The 20,281-nt window shown below is 40.3% G+C and overlaps 2 protein-coding genes across 3 annotated transcripts in view; both read left to right on the top strand.

Moving 5' to 3' along the window:
• The window catches only part of LOC125773297 (uncharacterized), a 100,676-nt gene that overhangs the window by 11,994 nt on the left and 68,401 nt on the right, over nucleotides 1-20,281 (top strand). The window lies entirely within an intron of this gene.
• The window catches only part of LOC125773298 (uncharacterized), an 80,585-nt gene that overhangs the window by 9,680 nt on the left and 50,624 nt on the right, over nucleotides 1-20,281 (top strand). The gene's annotated exons all lie outside the window — the stretch shown is intronic.

Below are 20,281 nucleotides of genomic sequence, written 5' to 3'. Positions count from 1 at the left end.
TTCCAAAAAATTCCTCATTTTGCCACTTTGGATGCTTATAACTCGGTCAGTTTCCAATGGATCTTCAATTGTAGCACATATTTGGATAGATCTGGTCATTAGCTACCAAAAGTTATTCTACGCCGATGTGCTAAGTTGTCTGTGGAAAAAGTTATTCGAGGTACAAAGACTTAACATTTTCTCAACTTTTCCAAAAAAATTCCTCATTTTGCCACTTTGGATGCTTATAACTCGGTCAGTTTCCAATGGATCTTCAATTGTAGCACATATTTGGATAGATCTGGTCATTAGCTACCAAAAGTTATTCTACGCCGATGTGCTAAGTTGTCTGTGGAAAAAGTTATTCGAGGTACAAAGACTTAACATTTTCTCAACTTTTCCAAAAAAATTCCTCATTTTGCCACTTTGGATGCTTATAACTCGGTCAGTTTCCAATGGATCTTCAATTGTAGCACATATTTGGAAAGATCTGCTCATCAGCTACCAAAAATTATTCTACGCCGATGTGCTAAGTTGTCTGTGGAAAAAGTTATTCGAAAAAGTAGCTTCTAATACTTTGAATGGCTTATACGAATTGCCTACCTTCAGGCTGATTTCTCGCGATTCGCATTTCAATTTCTATTTTTGACTATATCTCAGTCATTTACCGACCGATTTTGGATTTTCTTTGTGATTTGGATAGATCTCGATAAATGCAAGCTAAAAGTCTTCCACGACCATGTGCTCCGATGTCGGGCAAAAAAGTTATTCGCGACCTAAACTTTTTCTTTCACCTGCCATAACTCGGTCAATTTTCAACATTTTCTCGATCTTTCTTCAGAATTAGATGCGTCTCGTGACGCGCTACAAAAAGTTGTTCCACGACCATGCGCTCCGATGCCGGGCAAAAAAGTTATTCGCGGTACAAAGTTTGGTGCACCAACTGTTGTTTTCCATACAAAATGTTCACATTTGCACCTATTCTTCGATGTAACTCGGTGAATTTTCAACATTTTTCCAAAATTTCTTCTGTTTTAGTTACATCTCGTGAAATTCTACCAAAAAGTATTCCACGACCATGTGCTCCGATGTCGGGCACAAAAGTTATTCGCGAAAAACCTGTTTTGTGTACCGATTTGTGTCCACCGAGTAAGGTGCGCACGTTTCAACCTATTTTTGCCCATATCTCAGTCATTTACCGACCGATTTTGGATTTTCTTTGTGATTTGGATAGATCTCGACAAATGCAAGCTAAAAGTCTTCCACGACCATGTGCTCCGATGTCGGGCAAAAAAGTTATTCGCGACCTAAGCTTTTTCTTTCACCTGCCATAACTCGGTCAATTTTCAACATTTTCTCGATCTTTCTTCAGAATTAGATGCGTCTCGTGACGCGCTACAAAAAGTTGTTCCACGACAATGCGCTCCGATGCCGGGCAAAAAAGTTATTCGCGGTACAAAGTTTGGTGCACCAAGTGTTGTCTTCCATACAAAATGTTCACATTTGCACCTATTCTTCGATGTAACTCGGTGAATTTTCAACATTTTTCCAAAATTTCTTCTGTTTTAGTTACATCTCGTGAAATTCTACCAAAAAGTATTCTACACCCATGTGCTCAGACGTAGGGCACAAAAGTTATTCGCGAAAAACCTCTATTTCAACCTATTTCAACCCCGTTCAACCCCGGTGCCACGTTTCAACCTATTTTTGCCCATATCTCAGTCATTTACCGACCGATTTGGATTTTCTTTGTGATTTGGATAGATCTCGATAAATGCAAGCTAAAAGTCTTCCACGACCATGTGCTCCGATGTCGGGCAAAAAAGTTATTCGCGACCTAAGCTTTTTCTTTCACCTGCCATAACTCGGCCAATTTTCAACATTTTCTCGATCTTTCTTCAGAATTAGATGCGTCTCGTGACGCGCTACAAAAAGTTGTTCCACGACCATGCGCTCCGATGCCGGGCAAAAAAGTTATTCGCGGTACAAAGTTTGGTGCACCAAGTGTTGTCTTCCATGCAAAATGTTCACATTTGCACCTATTCTTCGATGTAACTCGGTGAATTTTCAACATTTTTCCAAAATTTCTTCTGTTTTAGTTACATCTCGTGAAATTCTACCAAAAAGTATTCTACACCCATGTGCTCAGACGTAGGGCACAAAAGTTATTCGCGAAAAACCTGTTTTATGTACCGATTTGTGTCCACCGAGTAAGGTGCCTATTTCAACCCCGTTCAACCCCGGTGCCACGTTTCAACCTATTTTTGCCCATATCTCAGTCATTTACCGACCGATTTTGGATTTTCTTTGTGATTTGGATAGATCTCGACAAATGCAAGCTAAAAGTCTTCCACGACCATGTGCTCCGATGTCGGGCAAAAAAGTTATTCGCGACCTAAACTTTTTCTTTCACCTGCCATAACTCGGTCAATTTTCAACATTTTCTCGATCTTTCTTCAGAATTAGATGCGTCTCGTGACGCGCTACAAAAAGTTGTTCCACGACCATGCGCTCCGATGCCGGGCAAAAAAGTTATTCGCGGTACAAAGTTTGGTGCACCAAGTGTTGTTTTCCATACAAAATGTTCACATTTGCACCTATTCTTCGATGTAACTCGGTGAATTTTCAACATTTTTCCAAAATTTCTTCTGTTTTAGTTACATCTCGTGAAATTCTACCAAAAAGTATTCTACACCCATGTGCTCAGACGTAGGGCACAAAAGTTATTCGCGAAAAACCTCTATTTCAACCTATTTCAACCCCGTTCAACCCCGGTGCCACGTTTCAACCTATTTTTGCCCATATCTCAGTCATTTACCGACCGATTTGGATTTTCTTTGTGATTTGGATAGATCTCGACAAATGCAAGCTAAAAGTCTTCCACGACCATGTGCTCCGATGTCGGGCAAAAAAGTTATTCGCGACCTAAGCTTTTTCTTTCACCTGCCATAACTCGGCCAATTTTCAACATTTTCTCGATCTTTCTTCAGAATTAGATGCGTCTCGTGACGCGCTACAAAAAGTTGTTCCACGACCATGCGCTCCGATGCCGGGCAAAAAAGTTATTCGCGGTACAAAGTTTGGTGCACCAAGTGTTGTCTTCCATGCAAAATGTTCACATTTGCACCTATTCTTCGATGTAACTCGGTGAATTTTCAACATTTTTCCAAAATTTCTTCTGTTTTAGTTACATCTCGTGAAATTCTACCAAAAAGTATTCTACACCCATGTGCTCAGACGTAGGGCACAAAAGTTATTCGCGAAAAACCTTTTTTATGTACCGATTTGTGTCCACCGAGTAAGGTGCCTATTTCAACCCCGTTCAACCCCGGTGCCACGTTTCAACCTATTTTTGCCCATATCTCAGTCATTTACCGACCGATTTTGGATTTTCTTTGTGATTTGGATAGATCTCGACAAATGCAAGCTAAAAGTCTTCCACGACCATGTGCTCCGATGTCGGGCAAAAAAGTTATTCGCGACCTAAGCTTTTTCTTTCACCTGCCATAACTCGGCCAATTTTCAACATTTTCTCGATCTTTCTTCAGAATTAGATGCGTCTTGTGACGCGCTACAAAAAGTTGTTCCACGACCATGCGCTCCGATGCCGGGCAAAAAAGTTATTCGCGGTACAAAGTTTGGTGCACCAAGTGTTGTTTTCCATACAAAATGTTCACATTTGCACCTATTCTTCGATGTAACTCGGTGAATTTTCAACATTTTTCCAAAATTTCTTCTGTTTTAGTTACATCTCGTGAAATTCTACCAAAAAGTATTCTACACCCATGTGCTCAGACGTAGGGCACAAAAGTTATTCGCGAAAAACCTCTATTTCAACCTATTTCAACCCCGTTCAACCCCGGTGCCACGTTTCAACCTATTTTTGCCCATATCTCAGTCATTTACCGACCGATTTTGGATTTTCTTTGTGATTTGGATAGATCTCGACAAATGCAAGCTAAAAGTCTTCCACGACCATGTGCTCCGATGTCGGGCAAAAAAGTTATTCGCGACCTAAGCTTTTTCTTTCACCTGCCATAACTCGGCCAATTTTCAACATTTTCTCGATTTTTCTTCAGAATTAGATGCGTCTTGTGACGCGCTACAAAAAGTTGTTCCACGACCATGCGCTCCGATGCCGGGCAAAAAAGTTATTCGCGGTACAAAGTTTGGTGCACCAAGTGTTGTTTTCCATACAAAATGTTCACATTTGCACCTATTCTTCGATGTAACTCGGTGAATTTTCAACATTTTTCCAAAATTTCTTCTGTTTTAGTTACATCTCGTGAAATTTTACCAAAAAGTATTCTACACCCATGTGCTCAGACGTAGGGCACAAAAGTTATTCGCGAAAAACCTTTTTTATGTACCGATTTGTGTCCACCGAGTAAGGTGCCTATTTCAACCCCGTTCAACCCCGGTGCCACGTTTCAACCTATTTTTGCCCATATCTCAGTCATTTACCGACCGATTTTGGATTTTCTTTGTGATTTGGATAGATCTCGACAAATGCAAGCTAAAAGTCTTCCACGACCATGTGCTCCGATGTCGGGCAAAAAAGTTATTCGCGACCTAAGCTTTTTCTTTCACCTGCCATAACTCGGCCAATTTTCAACATTTTCTCGATCTTTCTTCAGAATTAGATGCGTCTTGTGACGCGCTACAAAAAGTTGTTCCACGACCATGCGCTCCGATGCCGGGCAAAAAAGTTATTCGCGGTACAAAGTTTGGTGCACCAACTGTTGTTTTCCATACAAAATGTTCACATTTGCACCTATTCTTCGATGTAACTCGGTGAATTTTCAACATTTTTCCAAAATTTCTTCTGTTTTAGTTACATCTCGTGAAATTCTACCAAAAAGTATTCTACACCCATGTGCTCAGACGTAGGGCACAAAAGTTATTCGCGAAAAACCTCTATTTCAACCTATTTCAACCCCGTTCAACCCCGGTGCCACGTTTCAACCTATTTTTGCCCATATCTCAGTCATTTACCGACCGATTTTGGATTTTCTTTGTGATTTGGATAGATCTCGACAAATGCAAGCTAAAAGTCTTCCACGACCATGTGCTCCGATGTCGGGCAAAAAAGTTATTCGCGACCTAAGCTTTTTCTTTCACCTGCCATAACTCGGCCAATTTTCAACATTTTCTCGATCTTTCTTCAGAATTAGATGCGTCTCGTGACGCGCTACAAAAAGTTGTTCCACGACCATGCGCTCCGATGCCGGGCAAAAAAGTTATTCGCGGTACAAAGTTTGGTGCACCAACTGTTGTTTTCCATACAAAATGTTCACATTTGCACCTATTCTTCGATGTAACTCGGTGAATTTTCAACATTTTTCCAAAATTTCTTCTGTTTTAGTTACATCTCGTGAAATTCTACCAAAAAGTATTCTACACCCATGTGCTCAGACGTAGGGCACAAAAGTTATTCGCGAAAAACCTGTTTTATGTACCGATTTGTGTCCACCGAGTAAGGTGCCTATTTCAACCCCGTTCAACCCCGGTGCCACGTTTCAACCTATTTTTGCCCATATCTCAGTCATTTACCGACCGATTTTGGATTTTCTTTGTGATTTGGATAGATCTCGACAAATGCAAGCTAAAAGTCTTCCACGACCATGTGCTCCGATGTCGGGCAAAAAAGTTATTCGCGACCTAAGCTTTTTCTTTCACCTGCCATAACTCGGCCAATTTTCAACATTTTCTCGATCTTTCTTCAGAATTAGATGCGTCTCGTGACGCGCTACAAAAAGTTGTTCCACGACCATGCGCTCCGATGCCGGGCAAAAAAGTTATTCGCGGTACAAAGTTTGGTGCACCAAGTGTTGTCTTCCATGCAAAATGTTCACATTTGCACCTATTCTTCGATGTAACTCGGTGAATTTTCAACATTTTTCCAAAATTTCTTCTGTTTTAGTTACATCTCGTGAAATTCTACCAAAAAGTATTCTACACCCATGTGCTCAGACGTAGGGCACAAAAGTTATTCGCGAAAAACCTTTTTTATGTACCGATTTGTGTCCACCGAGTAAGGTGCCTATTTCAACCCCGTTCAACCCCGGTGCCACGTTTCAACCTATTTTTGCCCATATCTCAGTCATTTACCGACCGATTTTGGATTTTCTTTGTGATTTGGATAGATCTCGACAAATGCAAGCTAAAAGTCTTCCACGACCATGTGCTCCGATGTCGGGCAAAAAAGTTATTCGCGACCTAAGCTTTTTCTTTCACCTGCCATAACTCGGCCAATTTTCAACATTTTCTCGATCTTTCTTCAGAATTAGATGCGTCTTGTGACGCGCTACAAAAAGTTGTTCCACGACCATGCGCTCCGATGCCGGGCAAAAAAGTTATTCGCGGTACAAAGTTTGGTGCACCAACTGTTGTTTTCCATACAAAATGTTCACATTTGCACCTATTCTTCGATGTAACTCGGTGAATTTTCAACATTTTTCCAAAATTTCTTCTGTTTTAGTTACATCTCGTGAAATTCTACCAAAAAGTATTCTACACCCATGTGCTCAGACGTAGGGCACAAAAGTTATTCGCGAAAAACCTCTATTTCAACCTATTTCAACCCCGTTCAACCCCGGTGCCACGTTTCAACCTATTTTTGCCCATATCTCAGTCATTTACCGACCGATTTTGGATTTTCTTTGTGATTTGGATAGATCTCGACAAATGCAAGCTAAAAGTCTTCCACGACCATGTGCTCCGATGTCGGGCAAAAAAGTTATTCGCGACCTAAGCTTTTTCTTTCACCTGCCATAACTCGGCCAATTTTCAACATTTTCTCGATCTTTCTTCAGAATTAGATGCGTCTCGTGACGCGCTACAAAAAGTTGTTCCACGACCATGCGCTCCGATGCCGGGCAAAAAAGTTATTCGCGGTACAAAGTTTGGTGCACCAAGTGTTGTTTTCCATACAAAATGTTCACATTTGCACCTATTCTTCGATGTAACTCGGTGAATTTTCAACATTTTTCCAAAATTTCTTCTGTTTTAGTTACATCTCGTGAAATTCTACCAAAAAGTATTCTACACCCATGTGCTCAGACGTAGGGCACAAAAGTTATTCGCGAAAAACCTGTTTTATGTACCGATTTGTGTCCACCGAGTAAGGTGCCTATTTCAACCCCGTTCAACCCCGGTGCCACGTTTCAACCTATTTTTGCCCATATCTCAGTCATTTACCGACCGATTTTGGATTTTCTTTGTGATTTGGATAGATCTCGACAAATGCAAGCTAAAAGTCTTCCACGACCATGTGCTCCGATGTCGGGCAAAAAAGTTATTCGCGACCTAAGCTTTTTCTTTCACCTGCCATAACTCGGCCAATTTTCAACATTTTCTCGATCTTTCTTCAGAATTAGATGCGTCTCGTGACGCGCTACAAAAAGTTGTTCCACGACCATGCGCTCCGATGCCGGGCAAAAAAGTTATTCGCGGTACAAAGTTTGGTGCACCAAGTGTTGTCTTCCATGCAAAATGTTCACATTTGCACCTATTCTTCGATGTAACTCGGTGAATTTTCAACATTTTTCCAAAATTTCTTCTGTTTTAGTTACATCTCGTGAAATTCTACCAAAAAGTATTCTACACCCATGTGCTCAGACGTAGGGCACAAAAGTTATTCGCGAAAAACCTCTATTTCAACCTATTTCAACCCCGTTCAACCCCGGTGCCACGTTTCAACCTATTTTTGCCCATATCTCAGTCATTTACCGACCGATTTTGGATTTTCTTTGTGATTTGGATAGATCTCGACAAATGCAAGCTAAAAGTCTTCCACGACCATGTGCTCCGATGTCGGGCAAAAAAGTTATTCGCGACCTAAGCTTTTTCTTTCACCTGCCATAACTCGGTCAATTTTCAACATTTTCTCGATCTTTCTTCAGAATTAGATGCGTCTTGTGACGCGCTACAAAAAGTTGTTCCACGACCATGCGCTCCGATGCCGGGCAAAAAAGTTATTCGCGGTACAAAGTTTGGTGCACCAACTGTTGTTTTCCATACAAAATGTTCACATTTGCACCTATTCTTCGATGTAACTCGGTGAATTTTCAACATTTTTCCAAAATTTCTTCTGTTTTAGTTACATCTCGTGAAATTCTACCAAAAAGTATTCTACACCCATGTGCTCAGACGTAGGGCACAAAAGTTATTCGCGAAAAACCTCTATTTCAACCTATTTCAACCCCGTTCAACCCCGGTGCCACGTTTCAACCTATTTTTGCCCATATCTCAGTCATTTACCGACCGATTTTGGATTTTCTTTGTGATTTGGATAGATCTCGACAAATGCAAGCTAAAAGTCTTCCACGACCATGTGCTCCGATGTCGGGCAAAAAAGTTATTCGCGACCTAAGCTTTTTCTTTCACCTGCCATAACTCGGTCAATTTTCAACATTTTCTCGATCTTTCTTCAGAATTAGATGCGTCTCGTGACGCGCTACAAAAAGTTGTTCCACGACAATGCGCTCCGATGCCGGGCAAAAAAGTTATTCGCGGTACAAAGTTTGGTGCACCAAGTGTTGTCTTCCATACAAAATGTTCAATGTACGGGTACCCGACTCTAGTAAAAAAGTGAAATTTTTTACTAGTTACCAACTTTTGCAAATTATCATCGGATATCACTTTTCATGGTCTATAGTAAGTTCTTATCACGTTTTAGTAGTTTTTGAAAAAAAAATTTTTTTGAACTTTTCAAAATTTTGCAAAACCAAAACTTTTTAGGCGGTTTTTTGTATGGAGCGTTACTAGTCTCGGGGTCACTTTTTGACCAAAAAACCACTATATATCATTCGAAAGGTAATTTCAAGGGCTACAAAAAATTGTTCTACGGCACCCCCCTCCGACGTCTAGTATTCGAGTTATTGGCCAAAAACCATCACTTGAGCGATTTTTCGTTCAGGGTACCCGACTCTAGTAAAAAAGTGAAATTTTTCTCGATTGACCAAGTGTTGCAAATGATCATCGGATTTCACTTTTTATGGTCTATAGTGAGTTCTGATCACGATTTGGTACTTTTTGAAAAAAATTTTTTGACGCACTTTTCAAAATTTTGCAAAACCAAAACTTTTTAGGCGGTTTTGTGTATGGAGGGTTACTAGTCTCGGGGTCACTTTTTGACCAAAAAACCACTATATATCATTCGAAAGGTAATTTCAAGGGCTACAAAAAATTGTTCTACGGCACCCCCCTCCGACGTCTAGTATTCGAGTTATTGAGGAAAAACAGTTTATAGTTAATTTTTCACTCGATTTTTCACCATGTATCGCACATTACTCCGGTTCTATACATTGGATCGTCTATCTTTAAGATTTTATGGGTAGTTCCAACTGTTTGCTACATTTCATCCGTACATCACAAAGCGATTCAATGTCTGTGCTAGAAGTTATTAGAGGGATAAAAAAAATTACCCTTGGCTTTGCCCCGTAAAATTTTACCCATTTTGCCACTTTGGATCCTTATAACTCGGTCAGTTTCCAATGGATCTTCAATTGTAGCACATATTTGGATAGATCTGGTCATTAGCTACCAAAAGTTATTCTACGCCGATGTGCTAAGTTGTCTGTGGAAAAAGTTATTCGAGGTACAAAGACTTAACATTTTCTCAACTTTTCCAAAAAAATTCCTCATTTTGCCACTTTGGATGCTTATAACTCGGTCAGTTTCCAATGGATCTTCAATTGTAGCACATATTTGGATAGATCTGGTCATTAGCTACCAAAAGTTATTCTACGCCGATGTGCTAAGTTGTCTGTGGAAAAAGTTATTCGAGGTACAAAGACTTAACATTTTCTCAACTTTTCCAAAAAATTCCTCATTTTGCCACTTTGGGTGCTTATAACTCGGTCAGTTTCCAATGGATCTTCAATTGTAGCACATATTTGGATAGATCTGGTCATTAGCTACCAAAAGTTATTCTACGCCGATGTGCTAAGTTGTCTGTGGAAAAAGTTATTCGAGGTACAAAGACTTAACATTTTCTCAACTTTTCCAAAAAAATTCCTCATTTTGCCACTTTGGATGCTTATAACTCGGTCAGTTTCCAATGGATCTTCAATTGTAGCACATATTTGGATAGATCTGGTCATTAGCTACCAAAAGTTATTCTACGCCGATGTGCTAAGTTGTCTGTGGAAAAAGTTATTTGAGGTACAAAGACTTAACATTTTCTCAACTTTTCCAAAAAAATTCCTCATTTTGCCACTTTGGATGCTTATAACTCGGACAGTTTCCAATGGATCTTCAATTGTAGCACATATTTGGATAGATCTGGTCATTAGCTACCAAAAGTTATTCTACGCCGATGTGCTAAGTTGTCTGTGGAAAAAGTTATTTGAGGTACAAAGACTTAACATTTTCTCAATTTTTCTAAAAAAATTCCTCATTTTGCCACTTTGGATGCTTATAACTCGGTCAGTTTCCAATGGATCTTCAATTGTAACACAGATTTGGAAAGATCTGCTCATTAGCTACCAAAAGTTATTCTACGCCGATGTGCTAAGTTGTCTGTGGAAAAAGTTATTCGAGGTACAAAGACTTAACATTTTCTCAACTTTTCCAAAAAAATTCCTCATTTTGCCACTTTGGATGCTTATAACTCGGACAGTTTCCAATGGATCTTCAATTGTAGCACATATTTGGATAGATCTGGTCATTAGCTACCAAAAATTATTCTACGCCGATGTGCTAAGTTGTCTGTGAAAAAAGTTATTCGAGGTACAAAGACTTAACATTTTCTCAACTTTTCCAAAAAAATTCCTCATTTTGCCACTTTGGATGCTTATAACTCGGTCAGTTTCCAATGGATCTTCAATTGTAGCACTTATTTGGATAGATCTGGTTATTAGCTACCAAAAGTTATTCTACGCCGATGTGCTAAGTTGTCTGTGGAAAAAGTTATTCGAGGTACAAAGACTTAACATTTTCTCAACTTTTCCAAAAAAATTCCTCATTTTGCCACTTTGGATGCTTATAACTCGGTCAGTTTCCAATGGATCTTCAATTGTAGCACATATTTGGATAGATCTGGTCATTAGCTACCAAAAGTTATTCTACGCCGATGTGCTAAGTTGTCTGTGGAAAAAGTTATTCGAGGTACAAAGACTTAACATTTTCTCAATTTTTCCTAAAAAATTCCTCATTTTGCCACTTTGGATGCTTATAACTCGGTCAGTTTCCAATGGATCTTCAATTGTAACACAGATTTGGAAAGATCTGCTCATCAGCTACCAAAAGTTATTCTACGCCGATGTGCTAAGTTGTCTGTGGAAAAAGTTATTCGAGGTACAAAGACTTAACATTTTCTCAACTTTTCCAAAAAATTCCTCATTTTGCCACTTTGGATGCTTATAACTCGGTCAGTTTCCAATGGATCTTCAATTGTAGCACATATTTGGATAGATCTGGTCATTAGCTACCAAAAGTTATTCTACGCCGATGTGCTAAGTTGTCTGTGGAAAAAGTTATTCGAGGTACAAAGACTTAACATTTTCTCAACTTTTCCAAAAAAAATCCTCATTTTGCCACTTTGGATGCTTATAACTCGGTCAGTTTCCAATGGATCTTCAATTGTAGCACATATTTGGATAGATCTGGTCATTAGCTACCAAAAGTTATTCTACGCCGATGTGCTAAGTTGTCTGTGGAAAAAGTTATTCGAGGTACAAAGACTTAACATTTTCTCAACTTTTCCAAAAAAATTCCTCATTTTGCCACTTTGGATGCTTATAACTCGGTCAGTTTCCAATGGATCTTCAATTGTAGCACATATTTGGAAAGATCTGCTCATCAGCTACCAAAAATTATTCTACGCCGATGTGCTAAGTTGTCTGTGGAAAAAGTTATTCGAAAAAGTAGCTTCTAATACTTTGAATGGCTTATACGAATTGCCTACCTTCAGGCTGATTTCTCGCGATTCGCATTTCAATTTCTATTTTTGACTATATCTCAGTCATTTACCGACCGATTTTGGATTTTCTTTGTGATTTGGATAGATCTCGATAAATGCAAGCTAAAAGTCTTCCACGACCATGTGCTCCGATGTCGGGCAAAAAAGTTATTCGCGACCTAAACTTTTTCTTTCACCTGCCATAACTCGGTCAATTTTCAACATTTTCTCGATCTTTCTTCAGAATTAGATGCGTCTCGTGACGCGCTACAAAAAGTTGTTCCACGACCATGCGCTCCGATGCCGGGCAAAAAAGTTATTCGCGGTACAAAGTTTGGTGCACCAACTGTTGTTTTCCATACAAAATGTTCACATTTGCACCTATTCTTCGATGTAACTCGGTGAATTTTCAACATTTTTCCAAAATTTCTTCTGTTTTAGTTACATCTCGTGAAATTCTACCAAAAAGTATTCCACACCCATGTGCTCAGACGTAGGGCACAAAAGTTATTCGCGAAAAACCTGTTTTGTGTACCGATTTGTGTCCACCGAGTAAGGTGCGCACGTTTCAACCTATTTTTGCCCATATCTCAGTCATTTACCGACCGATTTTGGATTTTCTTTGTGATTTGGATAGATCTCGACAAATGCAAGCTAAAAGTCTTCCACGACCATGTGCTCCGATGTCGGGCAAAAAAGTTATTCGCGACCTAAACTTTTTCTTTCACCTGCCATAACTCGGTCAATTTTCAACATTTTCTCGATCTTTCTTCAGAATTAGATGCGTCTTGTGACGCGCTACAAAAAGTTGTTCCACGACCATGCGCTCCGATGCCGGGCAAAAAAGTTATTCGCGGTACAAAGTTTGGTGCACCAAGTGTTGTTTTCCATACAAAATGTTCACATTTGCACCTATTCTTCGATGTAACTCGGTGAATTTTCAACATTTTTCCAAAATTTCTTCTGTTTTAGTTACATCTCGTGAAATTCTACCAAAAAGTATTCTACACCCATGTGCTCAGACGTAGGGCACAAAAGTTATTCGCGAAAAACCTCTATTTCAACCTATTTCAACCCCGTTCAACCCCGGTGCCACGTTTCAACCTATTTTTGCCCATATCTCAGTCATTTACCGACCGATTTTGGATTTTCTTTGTGATTTGGATAGATCTCGATAAATGCAAGCTAAAAGTCTTCCACAACCATGTGCTCCGATGTCGGGCAAAAAAGTTATTCGCGACCTAAGCTTTTTCTTTCACCTGCCATAACTCGGCCAATTTTCAACATTTTCTCGATCTTTCTTCAGAATTAGATGCGTCTCGTGACGCGCTACAAAAAGTTGTTCCACGACCATGCGCTCCGATGCCGGGCAAAAAAGTTATTCGCGGTACAAAGTTTGGTGCACCAAGTGTTGTCTTCCATGCAAAATGTTCACATTTGCACCTATTCTTCGATGTAACTCGGTGAATTTTCAACATTTTTCCAAAATTTCTTCTGTTTTAGTTACATCTCGTGAAATTCTACCAAAAAGTATTCTACACCCATGTGCTCAGACGTAGGGCACAAAAGTTATTCGCGAAAAACTTTTTTTATGTACCGATTTGTGTCCACCGAGTAAGGTGCCTATTTCAACCCCGTTCAACCCCGGTGCCACGTTTCAACCTATTTTTGCCCATATCTCAGTCATTTACCGACCGATTTTGGATTTTCTTTGTGATTTGGATAGATCTCGACAAATGCAAGCTAAAAGTCTTCCACGACCATGTGCTCCGATGTCGGGCAAAAAAGTTATTCGCGACCTAAGCTTTTTCTTTCACCTGCCATAACTCGGCCAATTTTCAACATTTTCTCGATCTTTCTTCAGAATTAGATGCGTCTTGTGACGCGCTACAAAAAGTTGTTCCACGACCATGCGCTCCGATGCCGGGCAAAAAAGTTATTCGCGGTACAAAGTTTGGTGCACCAACTGTTGTTTTCCATACAAAATGTTCACATTTGCACCTATTCTTCGATGTAACTCGGTGAATTTTCAACATTTTTCCAAAATTTCTTCTGTTTTAGTTACATCTCGTGAAATTCTACCAAAAAGTATTCTACACCCATGTGCTCAGACGTAGGGCACAAAAGTTATTCGCGAAAAACCTCTATTTCAACCTATTTCAACCCCGTTCAACCCCGGTGCCACGTTTCAACCTATTTTTGCCCATATCTCAGTCATTTACCGACCGATTTTGGATTTTCTTTGTGATTTGGATAGATCTCGACAAATGCAAGCTAAAAGTCTTCCACGACCATGTGCTCCGATGTCGGGCAAAAAAGTTATTCGCGACCTAAGCTTTTTCTTTCACCTGCCATAACTCGGCCAATTTTCAACATTTTCTCGATCTTTCTTCAGAATTAGATGCGTCTCGTGACGCGCTACAAAAAGTTGTTCCACGACCATGCGCTCCGATGCCGGGCAAAAAAGTTATTCGCGGTACAAAGTTTGGTGCACCAAGTGTTGTTTTCCATACAAAATGTTCACATTTGCACCTATTCTTCGATGTAACTCGGTGAATTTTCAACATTTTTCCAAAATTTCTTCTGTTTTAGTTACATCTCGTGAAATTCTACCAAAAAGTATTCTACACCCATGTGCTCAGACGTAGGGCACAAAAGTTATTCGCGAAAAACCTGTTTTATGTACCGATTTGTGTCCACCGAGTAAGGTGCCTATTTCAACCCCGTTCAACCCCGGTGCCACGTTTCAACCTATTTTTGCCCATATCTCAGTCATTTACCGACCGATTTTGGATTTTCTTTGTGATTTGGATAGATCTCGACAAATGCAAGCTAAAAGTCTTCCACGACCATGTGCTCCGATGTCGGGCAAAAAAGTTATTCGCGACCTAAGCTTTTTCTTTCACCTGCCATAACTCGGCCAATTTTCAACATTATCGAGATCTTTCTTCAGAATTAGATGCGTCTTGTGACGCGCTACAAAAAGTTGTTCCACGACCATGCGCTCCGATGCCGGGCAAAAAAGTTATTCGCGGTACAAAGTTTGGTGCACCAACTGTTGTTTTCCATACAAAATGTTCACATTTGCACCTATTCTTCGATGTAACTCGGTGAATTTTCAACATTTTTCCAAAATTTCTTCTGTTTTAGTTACATCTCGTGAAATTCTACCAAAAAGTATTCTACACCCATGTGCTCAGACGTAGGGCACAAAAGTTATTCGCGAAAAACCTCTATTTCAACCTATTTCAACCCCGTTCAACCCCGGTGCCACGTTTCAACCTATTTTTGCCCATATCTCAGTCATTTACCGACCGATTTTGGATTTTCTTTGTGATTTGGATAGATCTCGACAAATGCAAGCTAAAAGTCTTCCACGACCATGTGCTCCGATGTCGGGCAAAAAAGTTATTCGCGACCTAAGCTTTTTCTTTCACCTGCCATAACTCGGCCAATTTTCAACATTTTCTCGATCTTTCTTCAGAATTAGATGCGTCTCGTGACGCGCTACAAAAAGTTGTTCCACGACCATGCGCTCCGATGCCGGGCAAAAAAGTTATTCGCGGTACAAAGTTTGGTGCACCAAGTGTTGTTTTCCATACAAAATGTTCACATTTGCACCTATTCTTCGATGTAACTCGGTGAATTTTCAACATTTTTCCAAAATTTCTTCTGTTTTAGTTACATCTCGTGAAATTCTACCAAAAAGTATTCTACACCCATGTGCTCAGACGTAGGGCACAAAAGTTATTCGCGAAAAACCTGTTTTATGTACCGATTTGTGTCCACCGAGTAAGGTGCCTATTTCAACCCCGTTCAACCCCGGTGCCACGTTTCAACCTATTTTTGCCCATATCTCAGTCATTTACCGACCGATTTTGGATTTTCTTTGTGATTTGGATAGATCTCGACAAATGCAAGCTAAAAGTCTTCCACGACCATGTGCTCCGATGTCGGGCAAAAAAGTTATTCGCGACCTAAGCTTTTTCTTTCACCTGCCATAACTCGGCCAATTTTCAACATTTTCTCGATCTTTCTTCAGAATTAGATGCGTCTCGTGACGCGCTACAAAAAGTTGTTCCACGACCATGCGCTCCGATGCCGGGCAAAAAAGTTATTCGCGGTACAAAGTTTGGTGCACCAAGTGTTGTCTTCCATGCAAAATGTTCACATTTGCACCTATTCTTCGATGTAACTCGGTGAATTTTCAACATTTTTCCAAAATTTCTTCTGTTTTAGTTACATCTCGTGAAATTCTACCAAAAAGTATTCTACACCCATGTGCTCAGACGTAGGGCACAAAAGTTATTCGCGAAAAACCTCTATTTCAACCTATTTCAACCCCGTTCAACCCCGGTGCCACGTTTCAACCTATTTTTGCCCATATCTCAGTCATTTACCGACCGATTTTGGATTTTCTTTGTGATTTGGATAGATCTCGACAAATGCAAGCTAAAAGTCTTCCACGACCATGTGCTCCGATGTCGGGCAAAAAAGTTATTCGCGACCTAAGCTTTTTCTTTCACCTGCCATAACTCGGCCAATTTTCAACATTTTCTCGATCTTTCTTCAGAATTAGATGCGTCTCGTGACGCGCTACAAAAAGTTGTTCCACGACCATGCGCTCCGATGCCGGGCAAAAAAGTTATTCGCGGTACAAAGTTTGGTGCACCAAGTGTTGTCTTCCATGCAAAATGTTCACATTTGCACCTATTCTTCGATGTAACTCGGTGAATTTTCAACATTTTTCCAAAATTTCTTCTGTTTTAGTTACATCTCGTGAAATTCTACCAAAAAGTATTCTACACCCATGTGCTCAGACGTAGGGCACAAAAGTTATTCGCGAAAAACCTGTTTTGTGTACCGATTTGTGTCCACCGAGTAAGGTGCCTATTTCAACCCCGTTCAACCCCGGTGCCACGTTTCAACCTATTTTTGCCCATATCTCAGTCATTTACCGACCGATTTTGGATTTTCTTTGTGATTTGGATAGATCTCGACAAATGCAAGCTAAAAGTCTTCCACGACCATGTGCTCCGATGTCGGGCAAAAAAGTTATTCGCGACCTAAGCTTTTTCTTTCACCTGCCATAACTCGGCAAATTTTCAACATTTTCTCGATCTTTCTTCAGAATTAGATGCGTCTCGTGACGCGCTACAAAAAGTTGTTCCACGACAATGCGCTCCGATGCCGGGCAAAAAAGTTATTCGCGGTACAAAGTTTGGTGCACCAAGTGTTGTTTTCCATACAAAATGTTCACATTTGCACCTATTCTTCGATGTAACTCGGTGAATTTTCAACATTTTTCCAAAATTTCTTCTGTTTTAGTTACATCTCGTGAAATTCTACCAAAAAGTATTCTACACCCATGTGCTCAGACGTAGGGCACAAAAGTTATTCGCGAAAAACCTCTATTTCAACCTATTTCAACCCCGTTCAACCCCGGTGCCACGTTTCAACCTATTTTTGCCCATATCTCAGTCATTTACCGACCGATTTTGGATTTTCTTTGTGATTTGGATAGATCTCGACAAATGCAAGCTAAAAGTCTTCCACGACCATGTGCTCCGATGTCGGGCAAAAAAGTTATTCGCGACCTAAGCTTTTTCTTTCACCTGCCATAACTCGGCCAATTTTCAACATTTTCTCGATCTTTCTTCAGAATTAGATGCGTCTCGTGACGCGCTACAAAAAGTTGTTCCACGACCATGCGCTCCGATGCCGGGCAAAAAAGTTATTCGCGGTACAAAGTTTGGTGCACCAAGTGTTGTTTTCCATACAAAATGTTCACATTTGCACCTATTCTTCGATGTAACTCGGTGAATTTTCAACATTTTTCCAAAATTTCTTCTGTTTTAGTTACATCTCGTGAAATTCTACCAAAAAGTATTCTACACCCATGTGCTCAGACGTAGGGCACAAAAGTTATTCGCGAAAAACCTGTTTTATGTACCGATTTGTGTCCACCGAGTAAGGTGCCTATTTCAACCCCGTTCAACCCCGGTGCCACGTTTCAACCTATTTTTGCCCATATCTCAGTCATTTACCGACCGATTTTGGATTTTCTTTGTGATTTGGATAGATCTCGACAAATGCAAGCTAAAAGTCTTCCACGACCATGTGCTCCGATGTCGGGCAAAAAAGTTATTCGCGACCTAAGCTTTTTCTTTCACCTGCCATAACTCGGCCAATTTTCAACATTTTCTCGATCTTTCTTCAGAATTAGATGCGTCTTGTGACGCGCTACAAAAAGTTGTTCCACGACCATGCGCTCCGATGCCGGGCAAAAAAGTTATTCGCGGTACAAAGTTTGGTGCACCAACTGTTGTTTTCCATACAAAATGTTCACATTTGCACCTATTCTTCGATGTAACTCGGTGAATTTTCAACATTTTTCCAAAATTTCTTCTGTTTTAGTTACATCTCGTGAAATTCTACCAAAAAGTATTCTACACCCATGTGCTCAGACGTAGGGCACAAAAGTTATTCGCGAAAAACCTCTATTTCAACCTATTTCAACCCCGTTCAACCCCGGTGCCACGTTTCAACCTATTTTTGCCCATATCTCAGTCATTTACCGACCGATTTTGGATTTTCTTTGTGATTTGGATAGATCTCGACAAATGCAAGCTAAAAGTCTTCCACGACCATGTGCTCCGATGTCGGGCAAAAAAGTTATTCGCGACCTAAGCTTTTTCTTTCACCTGCCATAACTCGGCCAATTTTCAACATTTTCTCGATCTTTCTTCAGAATTAGATGCGTCTCGTGACGCGCTACAAAAAGTTGTTCCACGACCATGCGCTCCGATGCCGGGCAAAAAAGTTATTCGCGGTACAAAGTTTGGTGCACCAAGTGTTGTTTTCCATACAAAATGTTCACATTTGCACCTATTCTTCGATGTAACTCGGTGAATTTTCAACATTTTTCCAAAATTTCTTCTGTTTTAGTTACATCTCGTGAAATTCTACCAAAAAGTATTCTACACCCATGTGCTCAGACGTAGGGCACAAAAGTTATTCGCGAAAAACCTGTTTTATGTACCGATTTGTGTCCACCGAGTAAGGTGCCTATTTCAACCCCGTTCAACCCCGGTGATACGTTTCAACCTATTTTTGCCCATATCTCAGTCATTTACCGACCGATTTTGGATTTTCTTTGTGATTTGGATAGATCTCGACAAATGCAAGCTAAAAGTCTTCCACGACCATGTGCTCCGATGTCGGGCAAAAAAGTTATTCGCGACCTAAGCTTTTTCTTTCACCTGCCATAACTCGGCCAATTTTCAACATTTTCTCGATCTTTCTTCAGAATTAGATGCGTCTCGTGACGCGCTACAAAAAGTTGTTCCACGACCATGCGCTCCGATGCCGGGCAAAAAAGTTATTCGCGGTACAAAGTTTGGTGCACCAAGTGTTGTCTTCCATGCAAAATGTTCACATTTGCACCTATTCTTCGATGTAACTCGGTGAATTTTCAACATTTTTCCAAAATTTCTTCTGTTTTAGTTACATCTCGTGAAATTCTACCAAAAAGTATTCTACACCCATGTGCTCAGACGTAGGGCACAAAAGTTATTCGCGAAAAACCTCTATTTCAACCTATTTCAACCCCGTTCAACCCCGGTGCCACGTTTCAACCTATTTTTGCCCATATCTCAGTCATTTACCGACCGATTTTGGATTTTCTTTGTGATTTGGATAGATCTCGACAAATGCAAGCTAAAAGTCTTCCACGACCATGTGCTCCGATGTCGGGCAAAAAAGTTATTCGCGACCTAAGCTTTTTCTTTCACCTGCCATAACTCGGTCAATTTTCAACATTTTCTCGATCTTTCTTCAGAATTAGATGCGTCTTGTGACGCGCTACAAAAAGTTGTTCCACGACCATGCGCTCCGATGCCGGGCAAAAAAGTTATTCGCGGTACAAAGTTTGGTGCACCAACTGTTGTTTTCCATACAAAATGTTCACATTTGCACCTATTCTTCGATGTAACTCGGTGAATTTTCAACATTTTTCCAAAATTTCTTCTGTTTTAGTTACATCTCGTGAAATTCTACCAAAAAGTATTCTACACCCATGTGCTCAGACGTAGGGCACAAAAGTTATTCGCGAAAAACCTCTATTTCAACCTATTTCAACCCCGTTCAACCCCGGTGCCACGTTTCAACCTATTTTTGCCCATATCTCAGTCATTTACCGACCGATTTTGGATTTTCTTTGTGATTTGGATAGATCTCGATAAATGCAAGCTAAAAGTCTTCCACGACCATGTGCTCCGATGTCGGGCAAAAAAGTTATTCGCGACCTAAGCTTTTTCTTTCACCTGCCATAACTCGGCCAATTTTCAACATTTTCTCGATCTTTCTTCAGAATTAGATGCGTCTCGTGACGCGCTA

The sequence above is a fragment of the Anopheles funestus genome (assembly GCF_943734845.2).
Source record: "Anopheles funestus chromosome X unlocalized genomic scaffold, idAnoFuneDA-416_04 X_unloc_28, whole genome shotgun sequence".
In the NCBI taxonomy this organism is placed as follows: Eukaryota; Metazoa; Arthropoda; class Insecta; order Diptera; family Culicidae; genus Anopheles; species Anopheles funestus.
Note: the sequence above shows the minus strand (reverse complement) of the source record. Positions and strands in the feature narration are given on the sequence as shown.